Source organism: Delphinus delphis, chromosome 4, assembly GCF_949987515.2.
Source record: "Delphinus delphis chromosome 4, mDelDel1.2, whole genome shotgun sequence".
NCBI classification, from domain to species: Eukaryota; Metazoa; Chordata; class Mammalia; order Artiodactyla; family Delphinidae; genus Delphinus; species Delphinus delphis.
This window is the reverse complement of record NC_082686.1, coordinates 34,331,643-34,353,361: the sequence shown is the minus strand read 5'-3', so window position 1 is coordinate 34,353,361 and position 21,719 is coordinate 34,331,643.

The following is a 21,719-nucleotide window of genomic DNA, read 5'->3' as shown; positions in this document are numbered from 1 at the left end:
GGATCCCGGGAACCCGGCAGTGGCGGGCTGCACAGGCTCCGCGGAAGAGGGGAGTGGAGAGCGACCTGCGCTCGCGCACAGGCCCCTTGGTGGCGGCAGCAGCAGCCCCAACGTCTCCCGCCCGCCTTGGGGTCCGCGCCTCCAGCCGCGGCTTGCGCCCGTCTCTGGAGTCAGCGCCCTCAGCCGCGGCTCGCGCCCGTCTCTGGGGTCCGCGCCCTCAGCCGCGGCTCGCGCCCGTCTCTGGGATCCGCGCCCTCAGCCGCGGCTCGCGCCCGTCTCTGGGGTCCGCGCCCTCAGCCGCGGCTCGCGCCCGTCTCTGGGGTCCGCGCTTTCAGCCGCGGCTCGCGCCCGTCTCTGGAGTCCGCGCTTTCAGCCGCGGCTCGCGCCCGTCTCTGGGGTCCGCGCTTTCAGCCGCGGCTCGCGCCCGTCACTGGGGTTCGCGCTTTTAGCCGCGGCTCGCGCCCGTCTCTGGAGTTCCTTTAAGCAGCGTTCTTAAACCCCTCTCCTCACACACCAGGAAACAAAGAGGGAAGAAAAAGTCTCTTGCCTCTTCGGCAGGTGCCGGCTTTTCCCCGGACTCCCTCCCGGCTAGCTGTGGTGCACTAACCCCTTCAGGCTATGTTCAAGCCGCCAACCCCAGTCCTCTCCCTGCGCTCCGTCCGAAACCGAAACCCTAGCCTCAGAGCCTCAGCTCGCAGCCCCGCCCGTCCCGGCGGGTGAGCAGACAAGCCTCTCGGGCTGGTGAGTGCCGGTCGGCACCGATCCTCTGTGCGGGAATCTCCCCGCTTTGCCCTCCGCACCCGTTGCTGTGCACTCCTCCGCGGCTTCGAAGCTCCCCCCTCCGCCTCCCGCAGTCTCCGCCCGCGAAGGGGCTTCCTAGTGTGTGGAAACTTTTCCTCCTTCACAGCTCCCTCCCACTGGTGCAGGTGCCGTCCCTATTCTTTTGTCTCTGTTTATTCTTTTTTCCTTTTGCCCTACCCAGGTACGTGGGGAGTTTCTTGCCTTTTGGGAGGTCTGAGGTCTTCTGCCAGCCTTCAGTAGGTGTTCTGCAGGAGTTGTTCCACGTGTAGATGTATTTCTGGTGTATCTGTGGAGAGGAAGGTGATCTCCGCGTCTTACTCTTCCGCCATCTTCCCCAGTATATCTCTCCTGTACTTTAACAAGTGGCATAGAACCACCATAATGGATGGGTATGCTCAATGGGAAAAGTTTTGACACTCAGAGTATCCTCTATTTGCCCCTATTCTAGCCTCTCCATTAACTATATCTATGAGGCTGGGCCGGCTGCCTGCCGCTCTTTAAAAGTTGCACATATGCTTTTATATCTAGTTTGCCTGGCTGAGCAGCAGTGCACCTCGAAGTCATGAGTTAGTAAGAGTTTGAGGAGGAACATTTTAGCCATGTTCAGTATTTTCAAAATTTGTGTTTGCTTTGGCAATGCTGTATGGATGGATGGTTTATGACTTTGGTGAGTGGATGAATAGTGTATGTTGCCAAGATTAAGGACATCTGGAGAGATATGAATCTAGATAGTGGCTCTGCCTCTTATAGCTGTACAACTACCTTCTTCTATGCCCAGAAGTTGCTTTTGATAACAAAAGGGTGATTTCTGAGTCTCTGAAGAACTTATTTTTAATTAAAAGTGGATATACAGCCTAGCATAAACAAAGAGGAGTAGCAGACCTCAACTAGACAGGCACAAGTTCCTCTGACCTCAGAAAGTTTGGTGCATGTAGATTTCCTATTTTAGATATGGATGAAAAGGCCAAAATGGTTTTTCACAATTGTTTCAAGCCATGGCTTGCTATCTTTCTCAGCTGCAAGAGACCTACTAGGTAATTATGCAAGAATCACTGTTACCCAGAATCCATGAGAGCTAATGAAAAGACTCGTACTTAATGAGCCACCAAGGGCTAGGGGGTGGGCTGAGGAGAGACAAATTTGGATGAGTCTGAGGCTCGTTCTCCCCCTCCCACCACTCCCACACTCTTTTGATAGCTTAGCAGGCTACTCCCACAGTAGTTTTGAATTAGCTCAATAGTAAAACAGCCGGGTATCAGAAGCTAAGCTTAAAGGCTCTCCAGCTGTGCTCTACCCAAGCATGCCTCTCTACTTGATCCAAGAGGATGGAGGAGTCATGAACTCTGCTGTATCTCTGCTTGTGAGTTTTCCCGATAAACCTTCTTTTATTTTATCTCTATACCTTATAGTACCTTGGTATATGTGTGTCCATGGATGACAAATGCAGAAAGAATGTAAGTATCGTTTTTACCCATAAACCTTTGTTTAAACCCTGATGGTGGGGAGGAAGAAGCTCTATTAAGGACCCAAAAGGAAACATAAGATTTGTCAACATTATTTCAAGTAGATGTGGATAATTTAAAACCCATAAATATGTAATGCATAACTGAAAAGTTTTCAAATATAAGATGTAAATACATTGTAATAGGCCTTGCTTCAGAAGACAGAGGAAAATATTACAAGGCCTTTAGTGCATGTAGATAACTCTGCCTCTATTACCATTAGATTATAACTGTAAAATCCAGATATGATATACAATAAATCACAGTGCACAGTTTCAGCTCGGTGAACAATATTTCAAATAAAAGCAACCTTATATACAGGAAAGGAATACACATGAGTTTTCTTTTCAGTGGGATTTCCATAAAGATGGCCTACTTACTAGAGATCATCCAAGCTCAGACATACAACTACAAATCTCATTTGTATGTTTATTGTGAGACCAATGATGAAATTCTTGTTTCCATATCGCATTGAAAGGAACATTTGTGACTTCAATGCAATTCTGTGAGTTATAAAACAGTTTTATTTTTTGTTTTGGGAGATCAGGTATCATTGTTAATAAAGAATCGGTTGTGTTGATCCTGAGCTTTTTCATATCTTGGTATTCATCAAATACAAGGTGGCAGTTATAGAGGGATTCTGCATCAGTAGTACAGGCAAGGGGAGTTAGTGGAATTGAAAGATGGAATTTGAAATGATTCCCTGAAAAAGGACTATCTTGGAAGTTACTAGCATATGAACTCATAGGTAAAGAATGCAAAGTCTTAGAGACAGTTATGACAAGTATAGCCACTGTTCACTTTAGACATTTTGAAAGAACTGAAATGATAATACTCTTCACTATTGGACTTATTAAAAATACATTGGAAGAAAAATGATTACTTCTAATATGGAAAATCAGAAATAGTTACAGATAATGTGATTCATGAATCTTCAGGAAGAAACAGAGTAAAGAAGATAGCAAGTGTTTTATCTTAGTGAAAAAAAAGCACTTCTTCAATCTTATGAAAATTACGAAAGATTTTAGTGGCGTGACTTCAGAAATGATTAATGGCAGAGCTCAGAGGACCAATAGCCATTGTCCTTTATCAGGAACAGAACTGAACCTGAGGCAAAGTAAAGGTTTAAATATGATGATAGACTTGGCCTGTCAATTCTTAAAGATTGAGCCAACCTGGTCCATCAGAAAATCATGAAATACCATCTACTTGATTAGGTACTTAATAATATTCTTGTTCAATTTTCATGAATGCTACACTGGTGCATGTTCTGTAAATTTTGATTATAACCTGGGTGGATAGCGAAGGTCCCCACAAATGAAGCATTTACAGGTTTTCTTTTTTAATATAATTTGGAAATATTTTTAAAGTATAAGGAAACAGTCCCAGTAAAATAAAAAGAATATCATACAAAAATTGGAAGTTCTTTGGAAATTATTGGAGCCTATCAAGTGACTATTTTAGTGGGCAGAAGGGTTCTATTTCTGGAAACTGTTTCTAAGGTATTTTTATTTTGGGGAATGGATTAAATTTTTAAATTTACACACAATGCAATTCACGTGTTTTGGTATACAATTCTATGAGTAAGGACAAATGCATAGAGTTGTGTATCACCAACAATCAATATACAGAAAAGATCCATCACCCCAAAGAAGTCCCCCATGCTGACCCTTTGTAAACACGCCATTTCCCCATCCCCAAACCCAAATAACTACAGATCTGTCCTCCAATCCTATAAAAATGTATATTTATATAATAAAATTTGCCATTTAATCATTTTTAAGTGTACAATGCAATGGCATTAATTATATTTACAATACTGTGCAACCATCACCATTATTCATTTCCCAAACTTTTTCATCACCCCAAACAGAAACTCTATAACTATTAAACAATAACTCCCTATTTCCCTCTCTTCCCGGCTCCAAGTAACCTCTGATCTCTTTCTGTCTCTAGGAATTTGCTTGTTATAGATAGTTTATACAAGTGGAATTGTACAACATTTGTCCTTTTGTGTATGGCCGATTTCACTTAGTATAATGTTTCCAAGTTTCATCCATGTTGTAGCATTTATCAGAACTTCATTCTCTTTTATGGCTGAATAATATTCCATTGTAGGTGTATGCCACATTTTGTTTATTCATCTGTTGATGGATGTTTTGCTCATTTCCAGCTTTTGGCTATTGTGAATAATACTGGAATGAGCATTGGTGTACAAATATAGGTATGAGTCTCTGCTTTCAATTCTTTGGGGTATATACCTAGGAACGAAATTGCTATATTATGAGGTCATTCTGTGTTTATCTTTCTGAAGAATCGTCAGACTGTTTTCCAGAGTAGCTCTTCTTTACTGTACATTCTTACTAGTAATGTACAAGGATTCTAATTTCTACCTTCTCACCAACGTTCTACATTCTCACCAACACTTTTTTTCTTTTCCTTTCTTTTCTTTTGTTTTTTTTTTTGGATTATAGCTATCCTAGTATGTGTAAAGTACTATTTAATCATGGTTTTGATTTACATTTCTCTCATGATTAATTATGTTGAGCATCTTTTCATGTGCTTATTGACCATCTATATATCTTCTTTGGGCAAATGACTATGGAAGTCCTTTGCCCATTTTTTTAATTTGGTTGTTTGTTTCTGTTATTCTTGAGTTATAGAATTTCCTTATATATTATGGGTATTAAATCCTTTTCAGATATATGATTTGCAACATTTTCTTCCTTTCTTTACATAGTCTTTTTACAGTTTTTGATAATGCATTTTGATACACAAAAGCTTTAAATTATTATAAAGTTCAAATTATCTATTTTTTAAATTTTGTTCCTCATGCTTTTGGTGTTCTATCTAAGAATCCATCGCCAAATCCAAAGTCATGAGGATTTACTTCTATGTTTTCTTCTAAGTGTTTTATGGTTTTGGTTCTTATATTTAGGTTATTGATTAAATTTTAGTTAATTTTTGTATATGCTTTGATGTAGAGGTCCAAATTTATTATTTTCCATGTGAAAATTCAGTTGTCTCAGCATCATCTATTGAAGAGACTGTTCTTTCTCCATTGAATGGACTTGGCAATTCTGTCAAAAACTAGTTATAAAAGTACAGGTTCAACTCTATTCCATTGGTTTATATACCTATCCTTATTCCAGTACCACTCTATTTTGATTATCATAGTTTTGTAGTGAGTTCTGAAGTTGGGAAGCATGAGTCCTCCAACTTTATCCTTCTGTTTAAAAATTGTTTCAGCTCTTTGGGGCTCTTGTAATTCCATATAAATTAGAAGATTGGCTTGTAATAAATGTAAGTGCATGAAATACACACCAATTAAGAGACAGAGATTGTCACATTGGATCAAATATATGCTGCCACAAGAAAGTTGCTTCAAATATAATGTTAAAGTTAGATTAAATATTAAGCCACAAAACAAGTCTTAATAAATTTTAAAAGATTGAACGCATACAGTGTATCTTCTCTGGCTGTAATGGAATGAAGCTAGAAATCAATAGCAGAAGAAAAACAGGAAAATTTTAAAATATGTGGAATTTAACACACTCTTAATTTTCTTTTGTTATTTTTTAATTGAAGTATTGTTGATTTACAGTGTTGTGTTAATTACTGCTATACAGCAAAGTAATTCAGTTATACATATATATATATATATATACACACATGCTTTTTTTAAATATTCTTTTCCATTGTGGTTTATCATAGGATATTGAATATAGTTGTCCGTGCTATACAGTAGGATCTTGTTGTTTATCCATTCTATATATGAAAGCTTACATCTGCTAACCCCAGCATCCCACTCCATCCCTCCACAAGCCCCTGCCCCTTGGCAACCACAAGTCTGTTCTCTATATCTGTGATTCTGTTAAATGACATACTCTTAAACAATCAATGGGTCAAAGAAAAAAAAATACAAGGGAAATTAGGAAATAGTTTAGTATGAATAAAAATGAAAATGTATGGGATGCAGCAAAGGCAGTGTTCAAAGGGATATTTTTAGCTATATGTGCCTAGACAGGATTTCTCTCAGGGTTTTGTGGGTTTTTTTACTTTTTATTTTGAGGTAATTGTATATTGAGATGCAAGTATAAGAAATAATACAGAGAAATGTTATATACCTTTCACTAAGTTTTCCCCAATAGTAACATCTTGTATATCTAGAGTAAAGTATCACAATTAGGAAATTGATGCAGTCTACTGACAATACCAGATTTCACTAGTTTTACATACACTAATTTGTGAATGTAGTTCTGTGCAATTTTATCACGTGTAGATTTGTATGACTACCATAATACTCAAGATACAGAACAATTCTGTCACAAGGATCTGTCATCTACCCCTTTTATAATCACAGTCACCTTTTCCAGTCCCCTTACTAACCTGCTTTCTAATCTCTATCAACTGCTAATCTGTTCTCCATTTCTATAATTTGTGATTTAAGAAACATTGCATAAGTGGAATCTTATAGTGTGTGACTTTTTGAGATTGTCTTTTTCACCCAGCATAATTCCCTTGAGTTTCATTCAGGTTGTTGCATTTATCATTGCTTTTAACCTTTTTTAATACTAAGTAGTATTCTTGGTAAGGATAAACCACAGTTTAACTATTGATCCATTGAAGAGTTGGATTGTTTCCAATTTCTGGCTGTTATGAATATAGCTGCTTTGAGTATTCCTGTACAAGGTTTTGTATGAACATAAGTGTTCATTTCTCTGGGATAATTACTCAAGAGTGCAAATGCTGAGTTGTATGGTAAATACAAGTTTAGTTTTGTTTAAGAAACTACCATACTGATTTCCAGAGTGGTTGTACCATTTTACATTCCCACCAGCAATGTATGAATGATCCATTTCTCTTAAGGTTTTAGGTTTCTCTGCTGCTGTAACCAGTTAATATTGGCTGACTTCAGAGCAGGTCCAGGAAAGAAACAAACCCAAAACAAGTCAACAACAATAAAATCCCACTAGGGATTCCTCTTGCATTCTCCAGCTGAAGAGTTTCCTTTTCACAGTCCCATTTTTAATGGGGCTTCTCTGGGAGATTTTACTGTCCATGGCTTCTATGCAGTTATGGGGCCCAGCTTGCTCTCAGATCAATTATGGGAGATAAAAAAGGGGGTAAAAAAGCTATTAACTCAACACTACGTTGGATTCTCTTCAAGTTTTTTAAATTTATTTATTTATTTTTGTTGCGGTACGCGGGCCTCTCACTGTTGTGGCCTCTCCCGTTGCGGAACACAGGCTCCGGACGCGCAGGCTCAGCAGCCATGGCTCACGGCCCCAGCCGCTCCGCGGCATGTGGGATCCTCCCAGACCGGGGCACGAACCTGCGTCCCCTGCATCGGCAGGCGGACTCTCAACCGCTGTGCCACCAGGGAAGCCCCTCTTCAAGTTTTGACCTCCATCCTCAATCTGTCTGTTACTGTTTCTTTTTAGAGCCTTTCATAGTTTCTCTTTGTATTCCCTCTAGAGTTTTAGTTATTACCATTGCAAGCTATAGGCTACACTTCATCCTGGCCATTACCACAATCATTTCACAATTTATGAATTCTGAAACTGTTGGTACATTTTCAAATACATTGCTGCTCCAGCATTTTTTTTTCAGATCTCTTAGATTTCGTTTTGGCCAGCTGGGAAAGATAGTTGCATGTGTTCTGAAGTGAATAATGGCTGAGTAATAATTGTCATCTAGCTGATGATCTAATAGATGAGAATACAACTTTTGACATTGAAGATGATGAATAATGTAAAATTAATGGTATGCCTTGAAACCAGGGCATATTTGGAATTCTTTGAAGATGACTCCTATTGCAGTACTTAGGAGATTTACATTTTTCAATGGGAGATGATTAGGTAAAAAGCTTCCTGAGTAAATCCTTTCATTTAGGAAAAAAAAATGGTAAATCCAATTTCTATTTTTGTTTCCTCTGGTATTCTTCCATTTATCTTATCTTTGGATAGAATAAATCACTGCAGTTTCAAAGGCATGAGCTTAGTCCATGATATATTAGGGTGTCCAAATTCCTTCTGGGATTCTAGTCTTTCCTCAGGAGAGAAAATTAACCTCTGAAAATAGTCACTTATGCAGTTACACCTGGTGGTTTAAGAATTAATTTATTGCATTTACCTTTCTGACTAATCACTTCAGGCTGGAGCCGTGATTGGTAAGGATGTAGAAAAAGAGGTGACCCTCACAGGGACATTTCAGCAATTGGAAACCCAAAGTATTGCATTCTGGTATTCAATATTTAGGTTCTACGGTGCTTTTTAAAATAATAATTCTAGGAGATTTTCCTCTCTTGGTGCCCGGAAAGTTCATAGGACATCAACTCTATAAAGAATTTACTTTGCATCCAGGTCTATCATTTACTAATTATGTTACTTTGGATAATTTATTATTGTAAGCCTTAGATTCCTCATAAAAAGATGTGATTAATAATATCAATCTCATTACTGTGAGAATGTGAACTCAATCACATAATTTTGTTCTGAGTTCCAAATTTTATATATGTATATATGTATCTATGATGTATTACATATGATTATTATATATATTTACATATATGTGTATATAAATATTTAGTTTAACATTTAAACACATATTTAAGTGCTTTGTAAGATTTTAAACAGCACATAAAATAAAGGAGTATTATTTTTCTGTGAATAATTTATGCCTGAAGAACAATTATTTCTTCCCCAGTGGGAAAAGGAGGCTTAGAAACTTTAGTGAATTCCTGACAGTAGTCATTGGAATATTTGCAATATTCTATACTATATTTCTACTAGGAATATCTCTAAGTAGGTTGCAGAAACCGAGGATTCTTTCTGTTCCAGTTTATAATTATATTTTGCAGGCTCTCTTTGAGGTTCTGAATCTTTGTACTCACCAATTTAGAATCTACATATAAATTGCTGTGTACTGTTAATTTTACTATAGTCAAATACATTTCAAAGCCAAACATCATGATGTTTAAAAAGGGACAAAGAACAATTATATTTGACAAACAATTTTTACATGACCTGAAAATGTCTCAGGATTAAAAATGATCCTTTTATACTGATTTGCTTGGAAGTATTTGTTTAGTTGAAACTTGTGGAATCATTTCACTTTACTTTATGGACTGATTGAAAAAGTTGGAAAAGCCTCAATAAAGATTTTGAATTTTGCCTCTTTGCTCACTGGGATGAGAGCTCCCAGCAGAGGAATCTTCAAGTTTGTAGTGAACATATTAGGAGTTGTTACAACTAGCACTGTAATCATTTATGCAGTTTTCATGAATACCCAGGAGATGGTAGTACTTTTCAGTTTCAGGAGTGCAGGTTTACTGCTCAAAACACTTGACATACTATAAGCAAACATCTAATGTTGAAATAGAAAATAGCTATCTTTTTGTTACATTTAGCATAAAACAGTATTCATGTTTTTTCTCACAGTTTAAAACTAGGTGTGCAGAAAATATTGTGTCATTCAGAGGGAAAAAAATAATAAATTCACACTGGAAAGTAGCTGCCCTAGAATCTGAGAAATTTCTCTAAATATGAATTTCAATTGACTGCACTTTTAAAAATCTTGTTTCAATTCTCTGGATATATTCATATTTCATTGAAGGCTTGTAAACTGATGGAAAGGTTAAAGAACAATTCCTAAACATCTGTTGGGTCAATAAAGTTTTAGTCGTGCAATATTTCTCATTTGTCTCCCCGACTGCCCTATCTGAAGGTTCTCTTTATGGCCCAGCATCTTGCCATCCCATCCTTATTTTTTCCAAAGAGAATACTTCAGAATTTAAATTTTTTAAAGTTTTAAGAATGACTCAGAAGATTAAAGTTATTTTGGCATATGGTTCTAAACATAAAACTCATGCAAGAAGCACTTTTTCTGAAAAGAATTGGAGCAGGTTTGATATTCTCTTTCTGAGAATAAATAACTTGTAGAGACAGGGCAGTACCTTCAAAGCCTCTGTTTTTTTAACAGGGGTTCTATAACATAACCACCTCCATTCTTTAAAGTGAAAGGTTTTGCCAAGTTTCAATTAATTCATAAGTACTCCTGGAGATTAGTAAAAAGGCCACCTCTCACCCCTGGAAGGGAAAAAGAAAAAAACATTTTTTTTCCCCCAATCTTAGAAAAGATGAAGAGTAGGACCTTAACTCCCTATGTAGAGTTCAATGTTTGAACTCACAAGCACACACACACAAAAGTGCACATGTGTAAATAATTCTTTTTAGTTGTTGTTGTTTATTTTCCTATGAGAAGTCATCAAACAGGACATGGCTTTGGCTAGTATTGTTATTTCTTTATCTTTTGGCTAAAATAATAGATATAAGTAAGTTAGCAACAAAGTTAGTGGTAATATAGCATTATATACATATATATATATATATATATATATATATATATATATATATATATATATATATATATATACACACATGCACATGTATATATCTGTGATAGAGCCCATACCTAAGACTATAGGCATGAAGTCATTCTCCTGTTATTCAAATCCTGGTTCATTATTACCAACATAATCCTCACTGTTATTTTTTGAAATTTTGTTTTATTTGATTATATCAACCTTTTATCTGGATGGATTACTTTTGTTCCTATATTTAGTAGAGGAAAGTGCATGTATTTATATTTTGTGTTTGGGTATTTAATAGTTTGTTCTTATATTCTCAAAAGGCTGAACATAAGAGTAAAATAGCATATCATATTTTTCCTCTTGAACAATACATATACATTAGATATATGATTATAATTTTATATCCCCAAAATCACTCAAAGTGCTTTAAAAATCATTACATTTCAATAATTTAAATTAAAAAAATAAGACGTTCTAAAAAAGAAAGAAGTTCTTAGATGCTTTATGCCTCTCTTTGAACTCTAGTAGCCTAGCTCATTACATAAAGTTTACTGTATATTGAAGGTAAAATGGAAATCTGTACCTTTCCAGAACACGGTAAGGTGAGGAATGGAAAGAGAACAAAATGAAAGAGAAGAGAAATCCAATTTTGTAATCTAATTCCATAGTCATTCCAGTACCATAAATAAAACTATCCTTCTTCTAAGAAAATGGTCCCGGGTTTTTATCTTTGGTGCTAAGATATTAAAGGTCATATGGCTCTATATCTCATTCGCAAGGAAAAAAATTACAAAGTAATTCTCCAAGTACTTTACAGTAGAGGATGGAGGAGAGATGGTGGAGGACAGAATTTATCCACGGGGCGGGGGGGGGGGGGAAACAAAAAAAATATATTTAAAAGTCAATCAGGGGATATTGTTTAGAGACAGCTAATATTTGTACTTATTTATCAATTTCACATATTATTCATTCTTCTGCTAAATGTTATCTTCACTCTCTTTGCCTGGATAAAACTACTGTTTTTTTTCATGTCTCAGCTAAGACAACGTTTATACCTCATTTCCCTACTTCTACCTTACTTCTTAATCATACCTCCCAAACTGAGAAGCATCAATTCCTTTCTTCCTATCAAGAAAACAATCACCGAATTTTTATTGCCTCAGTAGTTGTATATCTCTCACTAGACTGAAAAATCCTTCCTTATTTCTTGTATTTGGTACTTAGTAGGTACATAATAAATGTTTGTCAAATTAAAGAATAAACTTATGTACTAAATTTAAATACATACAGAATCCTCACTAGAAAATTTGATCCACATACAAAGGAGAAAGAAAATCGATTAAATTTTTCATTATCTAAATCATCCCCAAATTACCTCAGTCCTATTCTTGGCATTGTGTGTGTGGACACTGATTTGTTTATAGTAATGACTTAAAATTTCATTCTTATCTCTCTTTTCTATACACTGATGACAACACTTTTAGAAGACTCCTTTACTCTCATTTTTATAGAAAGGATTAACTTTTCAGATAGATGAAAATATTCCAAATAACACTTTAATATGGTCTTATTTTAGCAATTGACATAAATCTAAATGATTTATCCTTGATTATCATCACAGAACTGTGGAAAGGATCGTATAAAAATATGTGAGTAGCATTGAACAGGGCTACAAAAATTCTTTTTTCAAATGAAGGGGTCTTACATTAAAAAAGAAAGAGAAAGGAAGAATGTGGAAAAGAGGAAAACTACGTTAGAGTGAATTTAAAAATGTTGCTAGATACAAAGTTGATATTTAGAAATCAACTGTATTTACATATAAATTATGATTTTAATGACATTTGAAAAACACCCTCCATCTCTAATAGCAGCAAAAAGCATAAAACATCTAAGAGTAAATCTAATAAAGAATGTGCACAATCTGTATACTTCAATCTATAAAATATTGCTAGGAGAAATTCAAGAACTAAACAGATGAAGATCTATAACACATTCATGAATCAGAAGAGGAAATATTGTTAAGATGTGTATCCTTAAATTTATCTATAGATTTCAGATAATCCTAGGTAAAACCCCAGCATTACTTTTTTTGTGGACATTGACAAGTTTATTCTAAAATGAATGTTTAAACTCAGGTAATCTAGATTAGCTAATGCAATATTGAAGAAAAATTTGAGGACATAAAACACAGAATATAAGAACATTATAAAACTGTAGTAATTAAGCCAGTATGATACCATGCAAGAAAAGACAAATCAATAGAACAGCTTAGAATGAAGAAATAAATCTATGAGTATAATAATACCCTGATTTGTGACAAACTTGCCAATACAATCAGTGGAGAAGAAAAAAGTTTTTCTAATAAGTGGTTTTTCATCAACTAAATGTCCATACGGAAAAACCAGAACCTGAACCATATACAAAAAAAATGTTTCTAGATAGATTATAGATCTAAATGTGAAAAAAATACTACAAGGCTTATAGAAATTATCGAGGTATAACTTCATGATTTTTCAGTAGGCAATGCTTTCATAAACAGCACAATATATTTAGTATTCATAAAAGAAAATAAAATCTTATTAAAATGAAGAATTCTGTTCTTCCAAAGAAACTGCTGAAAGAATGAAAACAGCAAACCATATAATGGGAGAAGATGTCTGTAAAAATATATCTGGAAAAGGATTTATATTCAGAATATATAAAGAACTACTTCACATTACTAAGAAAGACATAGACTACCCAGCTTACAAATGAGCAAAAGTCTTCTGCCCATTTTTTGATTGTGTGGTTTTTTGTTGTTGAGTTGTATGAGCTATTTATATATTTTGGAAATTAAGCCCTTGTAGATTGCATCGTTTGCAAATATTTTTGCCCATTCTGTAGGTTGTCTTTTCATTTTGCTTGTGGTTTCCTTTGCTGTGCAAAGGCTTGTAAGTTTGATTAAGTCCCATTTGTTTATTTTTGTTTTTATTTCTGTTGCCTTGGGAGACTGCCCTAAGAAAACATTGGTAGGATTTATGTTAGAGAATGTTTTGCCTATGATCTCTTCTAGGAATTTTATGGTGTCATGTCTTATGCTTAAATCTTTAAGTCATTTTGAGTTTATTTTTGTGTGTGGTGAGAGGGTGTGTTCTAACTTCATTGATTTACATGTGGCTGTCCAACTTTCCCAACACCACTTGCTAAAGAGACTGTCTTTTCCCCATTGTATATTCTTGCCTCCTTTGTCGAAGATTAATTGACTGTAAATGTGTGGGTTTATTTCTGGGCTTTCTATTCTGTTCCATTGATCCATATATATGTTTTTGTGCCAATACCATGTCATTTTGATTACTGTGGCTGTAGTATTTTCTGAAGTCTGAGAGGGTTATGCCTCCTGCTTTGTTCTTTTTCTTCAGGATTGCTTTGGCAATTCTGGGTCTTTTATGGCTTCATATAAATTTTACGATTATTTGTTCTAGGTCTGTGAAAAATGTCATGGGTAATTTGATAGCGATCACATTAAATCTGTAGATTGCTTTGGGTAGTATGGCCATTTTAACAATATTTATTCTTCCAATCCAAGAGCATAGGATATCTTTCCATTTCTTTATACCAGTTTGAATTTCCTTTATTAATATTTGATAGTTCTCAGTGTATAAATCTTTCACCTCCATGGTCAGGTTTACTCCTAAGTATTTTATTTTTGGGAGTGTAATTTTAAAAGGTATTATATTTTTACATTCTTTTTCTGATATTTAATTGTTAGTGTAAAGAAATGCAACTGATTTCTGTATGTTAATCTTGTATCCTGCTACCTTGCTGAATTCATTTATCAATTCTGGTAGTTTTTGTATGGAGTCTTTAGTATCATGTCATCTGCATATAAGGACAATTTTACCTCTTGCCTTCCAATTTGGATACATTTTATTTCTTTTTATTGTCTGATTGCTATGGCTAGGACTTCCAATACTATGTAGAATTAAAAGAGGTGAGAGTGGGCATCTTGTCTTGTTCCAGATTTTAGCAGGAAGGCTTTCAGCTTTTCACTGTTGAGTATTATATTGACTGTGGGTTTGTCATAAATAACTTTTATTATGTTGAGATATGTTCCCTCTATACCCACTTTGGTAAGAGTTTTTATCATAAATGGATGTTGAATTTTGAAGACCTAAAGAGATATTTCTCCAAAGAAGAAATACAGATGGACAATAGGCATATGAGAAGATGCTCAACATTGCTAATTATTAGAGAAATGCAAATAAAAACTACAATGAGGTACCACCTCACACCAGTTAGAATGAACATCATTAAAAACTCTACAAAGAACAAATGCTGGAGAGGGTATGGAGAAAAAGGAACTCTCCTACACTGTTGGTAGGAATGTAAATTGGTGCAGCCACTATGGAAAACAGTATGGAGGTTCCTCAGATAACTAAAAGTAGGAATATCATATGATCCAGCAATCCCACTCCTGGGTATATGTCCAAACAAAAATATAATTCAAAAAGATACATGCACCCCTATGTTCACAGCAGCACTATTCACAATAGCCAAGACATGGAAGCAACCTAAATGTCCATTGATGGATGAATGGATAAAGATGTGGTCCATACTGGAATATTACTCATACATTAAAAGAGAATGAAATAATGCCATTTGTAGCAACATAGATGTAACTAGAGATTATCATACTAAGTGAAGGAAGTCAGAAGGAGAAAGACAAATACCATATAATATCACTTATATGTGAAATCTAAAGTATGACAGAAATGAGCCTATCTATGAAACAGAAACAGACTCATGGTTATAGAGAACAGACTTGTGGTTGCCAAAGGGGAGGGATTTGAGGGAGGGGTGGAGTGGGAGGCTAGAGTTAGCAGATGTAAGCTATTATATATAGAATGGGTAAACAACAAGGTCCTACTGTATAACACAGGGAACTATTTTCAATATCCTATGATAAACCATAATGGAAAATAATATTTAAAAAATAATGTATATATATATATAACTGAATCACTTTGCTGCACAGCAGAAATTAACACAACATTAAACCAAATATAGTTCAATAAAAAATAAATTAAAATTTAAAAAAATGAGCAGAAGTCATGAGCAGACACTTCATGAAAGGAGATATCAAACACAAAAAAGCAGGTAATATCATCAGTCATTTTGGAAGTATAAACACAAACCTATACCACTTAAACTCACCAGAATGATTAAATTAAATGGAGAGCAATATCAAATGCTAGGAAGAATGTGGAGCATTTGAAACAATGATACAATGCTACTGGAAATATAAATTGGAACAGGCTCTTTGGAAACTGTATCTACAAAGCCAAACATCATGCCCTCTGTTCTAGCAGTTCCACTCCTGGGCACATACCAAACAGAAATGAGTCTTTTTATTTTATTTTATTTTATTTTATTTATTTTTTATATAGAAGGTTCTTATTAGTTATCTATTTTATACATATTAGTGTATACATGTCAATCCCAATCTCCCAATTCATCCCACCACCTCCCACCCCCCGCTTCCCCCCCTTCATGTCCATACATTTGTTCTCTACATCTGTGTCTCTATTTCTGCCTTGCAAACCAGTTCATCATTACCATTTTTCTAGATTCCACATATATGTGTTAATATACGATATTAGTTTTTCTCTTTCTTACTTGTTTCACTCTGTATGACAGTCTCTAGGTCCATCCACGTCTCTACAAATGACCCAATTTCGTTCCCTCTTATGGCTGAGTAATATTCCATTGTATATATGTACCACATCTTCTATATCCATTCGTCTGTCGATGGGTATTTAGGTTGCTTCCATGACCTGGCTATTGTAAATAGTGCTGCAGTGAACATTGGGCTGCATGTGTCTTTTTTTTTTTTTTTTTTTTTTTTTTTTTGCAGTATGTGGGCCTCTCACTGTTGTGGCCTCTCCCGTTGCGGAGTACAGGCTCCGGACACACAGGCTCAGCGGCCATGGCTCACGGGCCCAGCCACTCCATGGCATGTGGGATCTTCCCGGACCGGGGCACGAACCCGTGTCCCCTGCATCGGCAGGCGGACTCTCAGCCGCTGCGCCACCAGGGAAGCCCTGCATGTGTCTTTTTGAATTATGATTTTCTCTGGGTATATGCCCAGTAGTGAGATTGCTGTGTCATATGGTAATTCTATTTTTAGTTTTTTAAGGAGCTTCCATACTGTTTTCCATAGTGGCTGTATCAATTTACATTCCCACTAGCAGTGCAAGAGGGTTCCCTTTTCTCCACACCCGCTCCAGCATTTGTTGTTTGTAGATTTTCTGATGATGCCCATTCTAATTGGTGTGAGGTGATACCTCACTGTAGCTTTGATTTGCATTTCTCTAATAATTAGTGATGTTGAGTAGCTTTTCACGTGCCTCTTGGCTGTCTGTATTTCTTCTTTGGAGAAATGTCTATTTAGGTCTTCTGCCCATTTTTTGATTTTTTTTTTTTTTTTTTTTAAATATTGAGCTGCATGAGCTGTTTATATATTTTGGAGATTAATCCTTTGTTGATTCGTTTGCAAATATTTTCTCCCATTCTGAGGGCTGTCTTTTCATCTTGTTTATAGTTTCCTTTGCTGTGAAAAAGCTTTTAAGTTTCATTAGGTCCCATTTGTTTATTTTTATTTCCATTACTCTGGGAGGTGGGTCAAAAAAGATCTTGCTGTGATTTATGTCAAAGAGTGTTCTTCCTATGTTTTCCTCTAAGAGTTTTATAGTGTTCAGTCTTACATTTAGGTCTTTAATCCATTTTGAGTTTATTTTTGGATATGGTGTTAAGGAGTGTTCTAATTTCATTCTTTTACATGTAGCTGTCCAGTTTTCCCAGCACCACTCATTGAAGAGACTGTCTTTTCTCCACTGTATATCCTTACCTCCAGAAATGAGTCTTAATGTTCACCATTTAACATGTATAAAAGTATTCTGCTGCAGCATTCATAATAGCTCCCCGAAAGAAACAAGCTATAATTTCCTTCACAATAGAAATAATATTTAAAAGGTAGGCTATTCACACAACGTAACACACACAACTATGAAAAAGAATAAACTTCTGCTACGTGCAACAACATGGACAAAGTGTTATGTGCAAAAATACATACTGTAAAAATCTACTTATGAGTAGTTGAAAGGTAGAAAAAATTTATGTATGATGATAGGAATTAGAATATGCTACTTGGATTTAATTGGGAGTTTGCTGGAAATGATCCATATACGTGTGTGTGTGTGTGTGTATGTGTGTGTGTGTGTGTGTGTGTGTGTGTGTGTGTGAAGTCCGTCATTGAACTGTATGCTAAGGATTAGTACACTTTATTATATGTCTTTTATTCCTCATTAGAAAAAGGAGGAGTGGTGGAGGAGGGGGAGAAAGAGAGAAAGAGGAAGGGGGAGAGAGAGAGAGAGAGAAAGAAGGAATAGAGATGTCTGATTTCAGTATGACTAAAGTCTCTATTAGCTGTTCTTATCTCTTCTTATTCATACCTCCTTTATTTTTTAGGATACTGACATTCTTTATAATTTTAGGTTTGTTAATTTGAGGATGAGTTTTCCTGATTATTGTGACTTATCTGATTAATCTTGTTATATCCTATTTCTTTTGAAAAGGAGTGGAATCTGGTTTGTATTTTTCATTCTTTGCCAAAGATTGAACCCAGGCATATTTGCCTTATGTAGGGGGAAATCTGCCAGAAACAAAACCACTTGACAATGTAACACATCAGTCCAGGCATTTTTTGTGTATCCCACCCTCTCAGAATGTCACTGAAAGCTAAGATTTATTTCCAGGTAAATATACTTTCTGGATATGAGTGATATATCATAACCTGACATAAATATGGATACTGGTGCTCTCTAATCCATAAGCAGCTCCTTAGTCAATTAAGCCATCCTTAAGTCATCTTGCTTGTCCTTGTATTTTTTTCCCATGAGGGTGGAATTCAAATTTTTCATGTAATAATTTTATCAGTTGCCAAATTTCTTTTTAGTTGCAACCTTTAACAACCCATGTTTTTCCTGCATTCTTTGTATTCTCTGGCTTAGCAGTTTTCTCTCCACTTTTTTACTTTCAGTATTTATATACCATCAGAGAATGTGTACGATTCAGATTCAGGCTGCATAGAAGCAAAGAGAAATATTCTGAACCCAAATTGGCAAGCATACCTAAATCTTTGAGTTCAGCTTGGAGTCTCAAACAAATACATAAAGTGACACTGTTAAGAAGAAAAGAAACCTTAGAGGTCCCTGGAGAATACCTTCACCTCTACAGTCTCCAATGATTATACTTAAACAGAACTTCATGTAATCTTTAAATTTCTTATATTGTATTTCCTTAGACCATTTCTGTTTATTTTACAAAAGAGGGGTCTTGACTATTGTGGGATTACTAAATCCATCTCTGGTTATTACTACTGGACACCATGCCTGATGTTTTGATAAAATCTTTGATTCCAGATCTTTTCTCTTTTGCAAATCATTCAGGATAGTTCTGACAATCATCTGAAATAAAAATGCTGAAAAGGAGAGAATTCTTTTATTAAGTATCACATTCTCTTATTGCTCTCCTTAGATGCCCTGGGATTCATCCTTAACTCCATCCACACCTGCAGCCCCCTGCTCTGGTGTGCTTTTTTGTCTTCTACAGAGGCCAGCCCTCAGCTTACTAGAGCTACTCTGATCACTTGGGCAGAGAGCCCAGAATGACTGGAAGGGGACTTTACTCTAGCAGGCCCTTAGCTAGTGACCAGTCTTGTGAAAGTATGACAACCCAGCTCCCTCACCTCAGTTTGGGACAGTTCTGGAACATAATACTGCAGAGTTCTGTAGTAGCAGGCTGCAGGTACCCTTCTGGGACATTGTCTGCAATTACATTCTTGGTTACCTTCTTCCCTTTCTCTGTCTTGTGTTCCCAATAAACTTCTCTTAGTGATTTCTCCTGGGATTATTTCCTTACTAGCAAAAGAATCTTCTTAAGGTCTGCTTCTGGGGAACCTGGCCTAAAAGAAACTATAAGCCAAATGATTAACTTCTTCCAGTCTATGTCCGCTATAAGTTTCAGTTCTCTTTAGCAAAATTTCACAATGTTTGTAAGACTAAGTGTTTGTACTACTGATATTTTAGATTGATACCTTCCTAAAACCATGACTGATATTTTACATACAAAGAATAAGTCTACTGACTTTCCTCTGACTGTAATCAGTGAACTTATAGTCTCCAGAAAAAAACATCAGCCTGAATGTGACTCTCTTAATTTGCTTATTTTTTGATAGTACACTTAAGCTTCCCACTTCGTGGACCCAGAAATCATATTTCTGAAACTTTAGAAATGATGCATGAATTGTTAACTTTCATGAATTTTTATATGATAATTTTTTGATATAATGACTGCTAGTCAAAAAGGATCAAAATGACATTATACACGTGTTGTTTCATGTACCGTAGTGAATGCAAATAGTAAGAACTTGAGTCCATCCACAGAAAACAGTCAGCTGGGGACAGAGAAACTTGTTGCAGTGTCCATGGACTGAGCCCATAGGAGCAATCCACCGTGGCCGAGGAACTTGCCAGAGAGTGACTGCCGCTGGGCCTCTTGCATACCCATCTACTGGGAGCTGCAACATAAGAACCTACTAAATCCGGAAGAGGAGCTCCTTCTTCTGTTTTGGTCTTGCTGCATCCCTTCAGCTCCCTCTATTGACAAAGCCTGACATTGTGCCAGCTGGCATGGGGAAAATTTTAGAGTCCAATGTCAACAACACAAAGAAGAGTTAAAGAGCATGGATTTGAAACTGAGAGGAAATAAATTGATAACACACACACACACACACACACACACACAGAGTTCTGTTTGTCTTACATTTAAAGTAAATATTCAAAATTTTGTTACGGTGACTGGGTCTATTTCAGAAGGCACAGAGCTATTTTCTAGATTCATCTTTCCCAATACAAATCAAAGTCACTAAGTTATATAGAAACAGAGAGCAGTGTGTTAGTTTTTGAGTAGGGGCTAATAATGGGGCTTATTGCTTGGTAATTCAAACACTCCTGTCTATTTATTATTTACTGTTTACTTTTATTGTTACTGGACTATATCCTGCAGTTTCTTCTGCTCTGCTCTTAAATGAATGAGAAGAGGAAAGGTGAATGTATATATTCAACTCAGGGCTTAATTTTGATTTCAGAGTTGCTAAAATTCATTCTCGCAGTCAAATATGAATGGTAATTTGTGGATGACATGCCAGCCATTGTCTTTGTTTGTTGGTCTTAATGGAAGGAATATTTTGAAATCCTTTTCTCTTTTTATCCTTGAAGGATTCATAAAGCTAAATGTGGTATTGTTTATCAAACGGTAGCAACTTCTCATTTTACAGATGAAAAGACTGAGAGCTAAATGAGTTGATAGAGGTCACAGAGCTTGCTTGTGACGGAATCAATGAATGTAAGAATCTAGACAGGGGGACGAGCGGAAGATGGCGGAAGAGTAAGACGCGGAGATCACCTTCCTCCCCACAGATACACCAGAAATACATCTACACGTGGAACAACTCCTACAGAGCACCTAGTGAATGCTGGCAGAAGACCTCAGACCTCACAAAATGCAAGAAACTCCCCACATACCTGGGTAGGGCAAAAGAAAAAAGAATAAACAGAGACAAAAGGATAGGGACGGGACCTGTACCAGTGGGAGGGAGCTGTGAAGGAGGAAAGGTTTCCACACACTAGGAAGCCCCTTTGCGGGCAGAGACTGCGGGTGGCGGAGGGGGAAGCTTCGGAGCCGCGCAGGAGAACGCAGGCACAGGGGTGTGGAGGGCAAAGTGGAGAGATTCCCGCACAGAGGATCGATGCTGACGGGCACTCACCAGCCCGAGAGGCTTGTCTGCTCACCTGCCGGGGTGAGCGGGGCTGGGGGCTGAGGCTTGGGCTTCAGGCACTGACTGGGAGAGGACTGGGGTTGGCAGTGTGAACACAGCATGCAGGGGGTTAGTGCACCACAGCTAGCCGGGAGGGAGTCCGGGAAAAAGCCTGGACCTGCCGAAG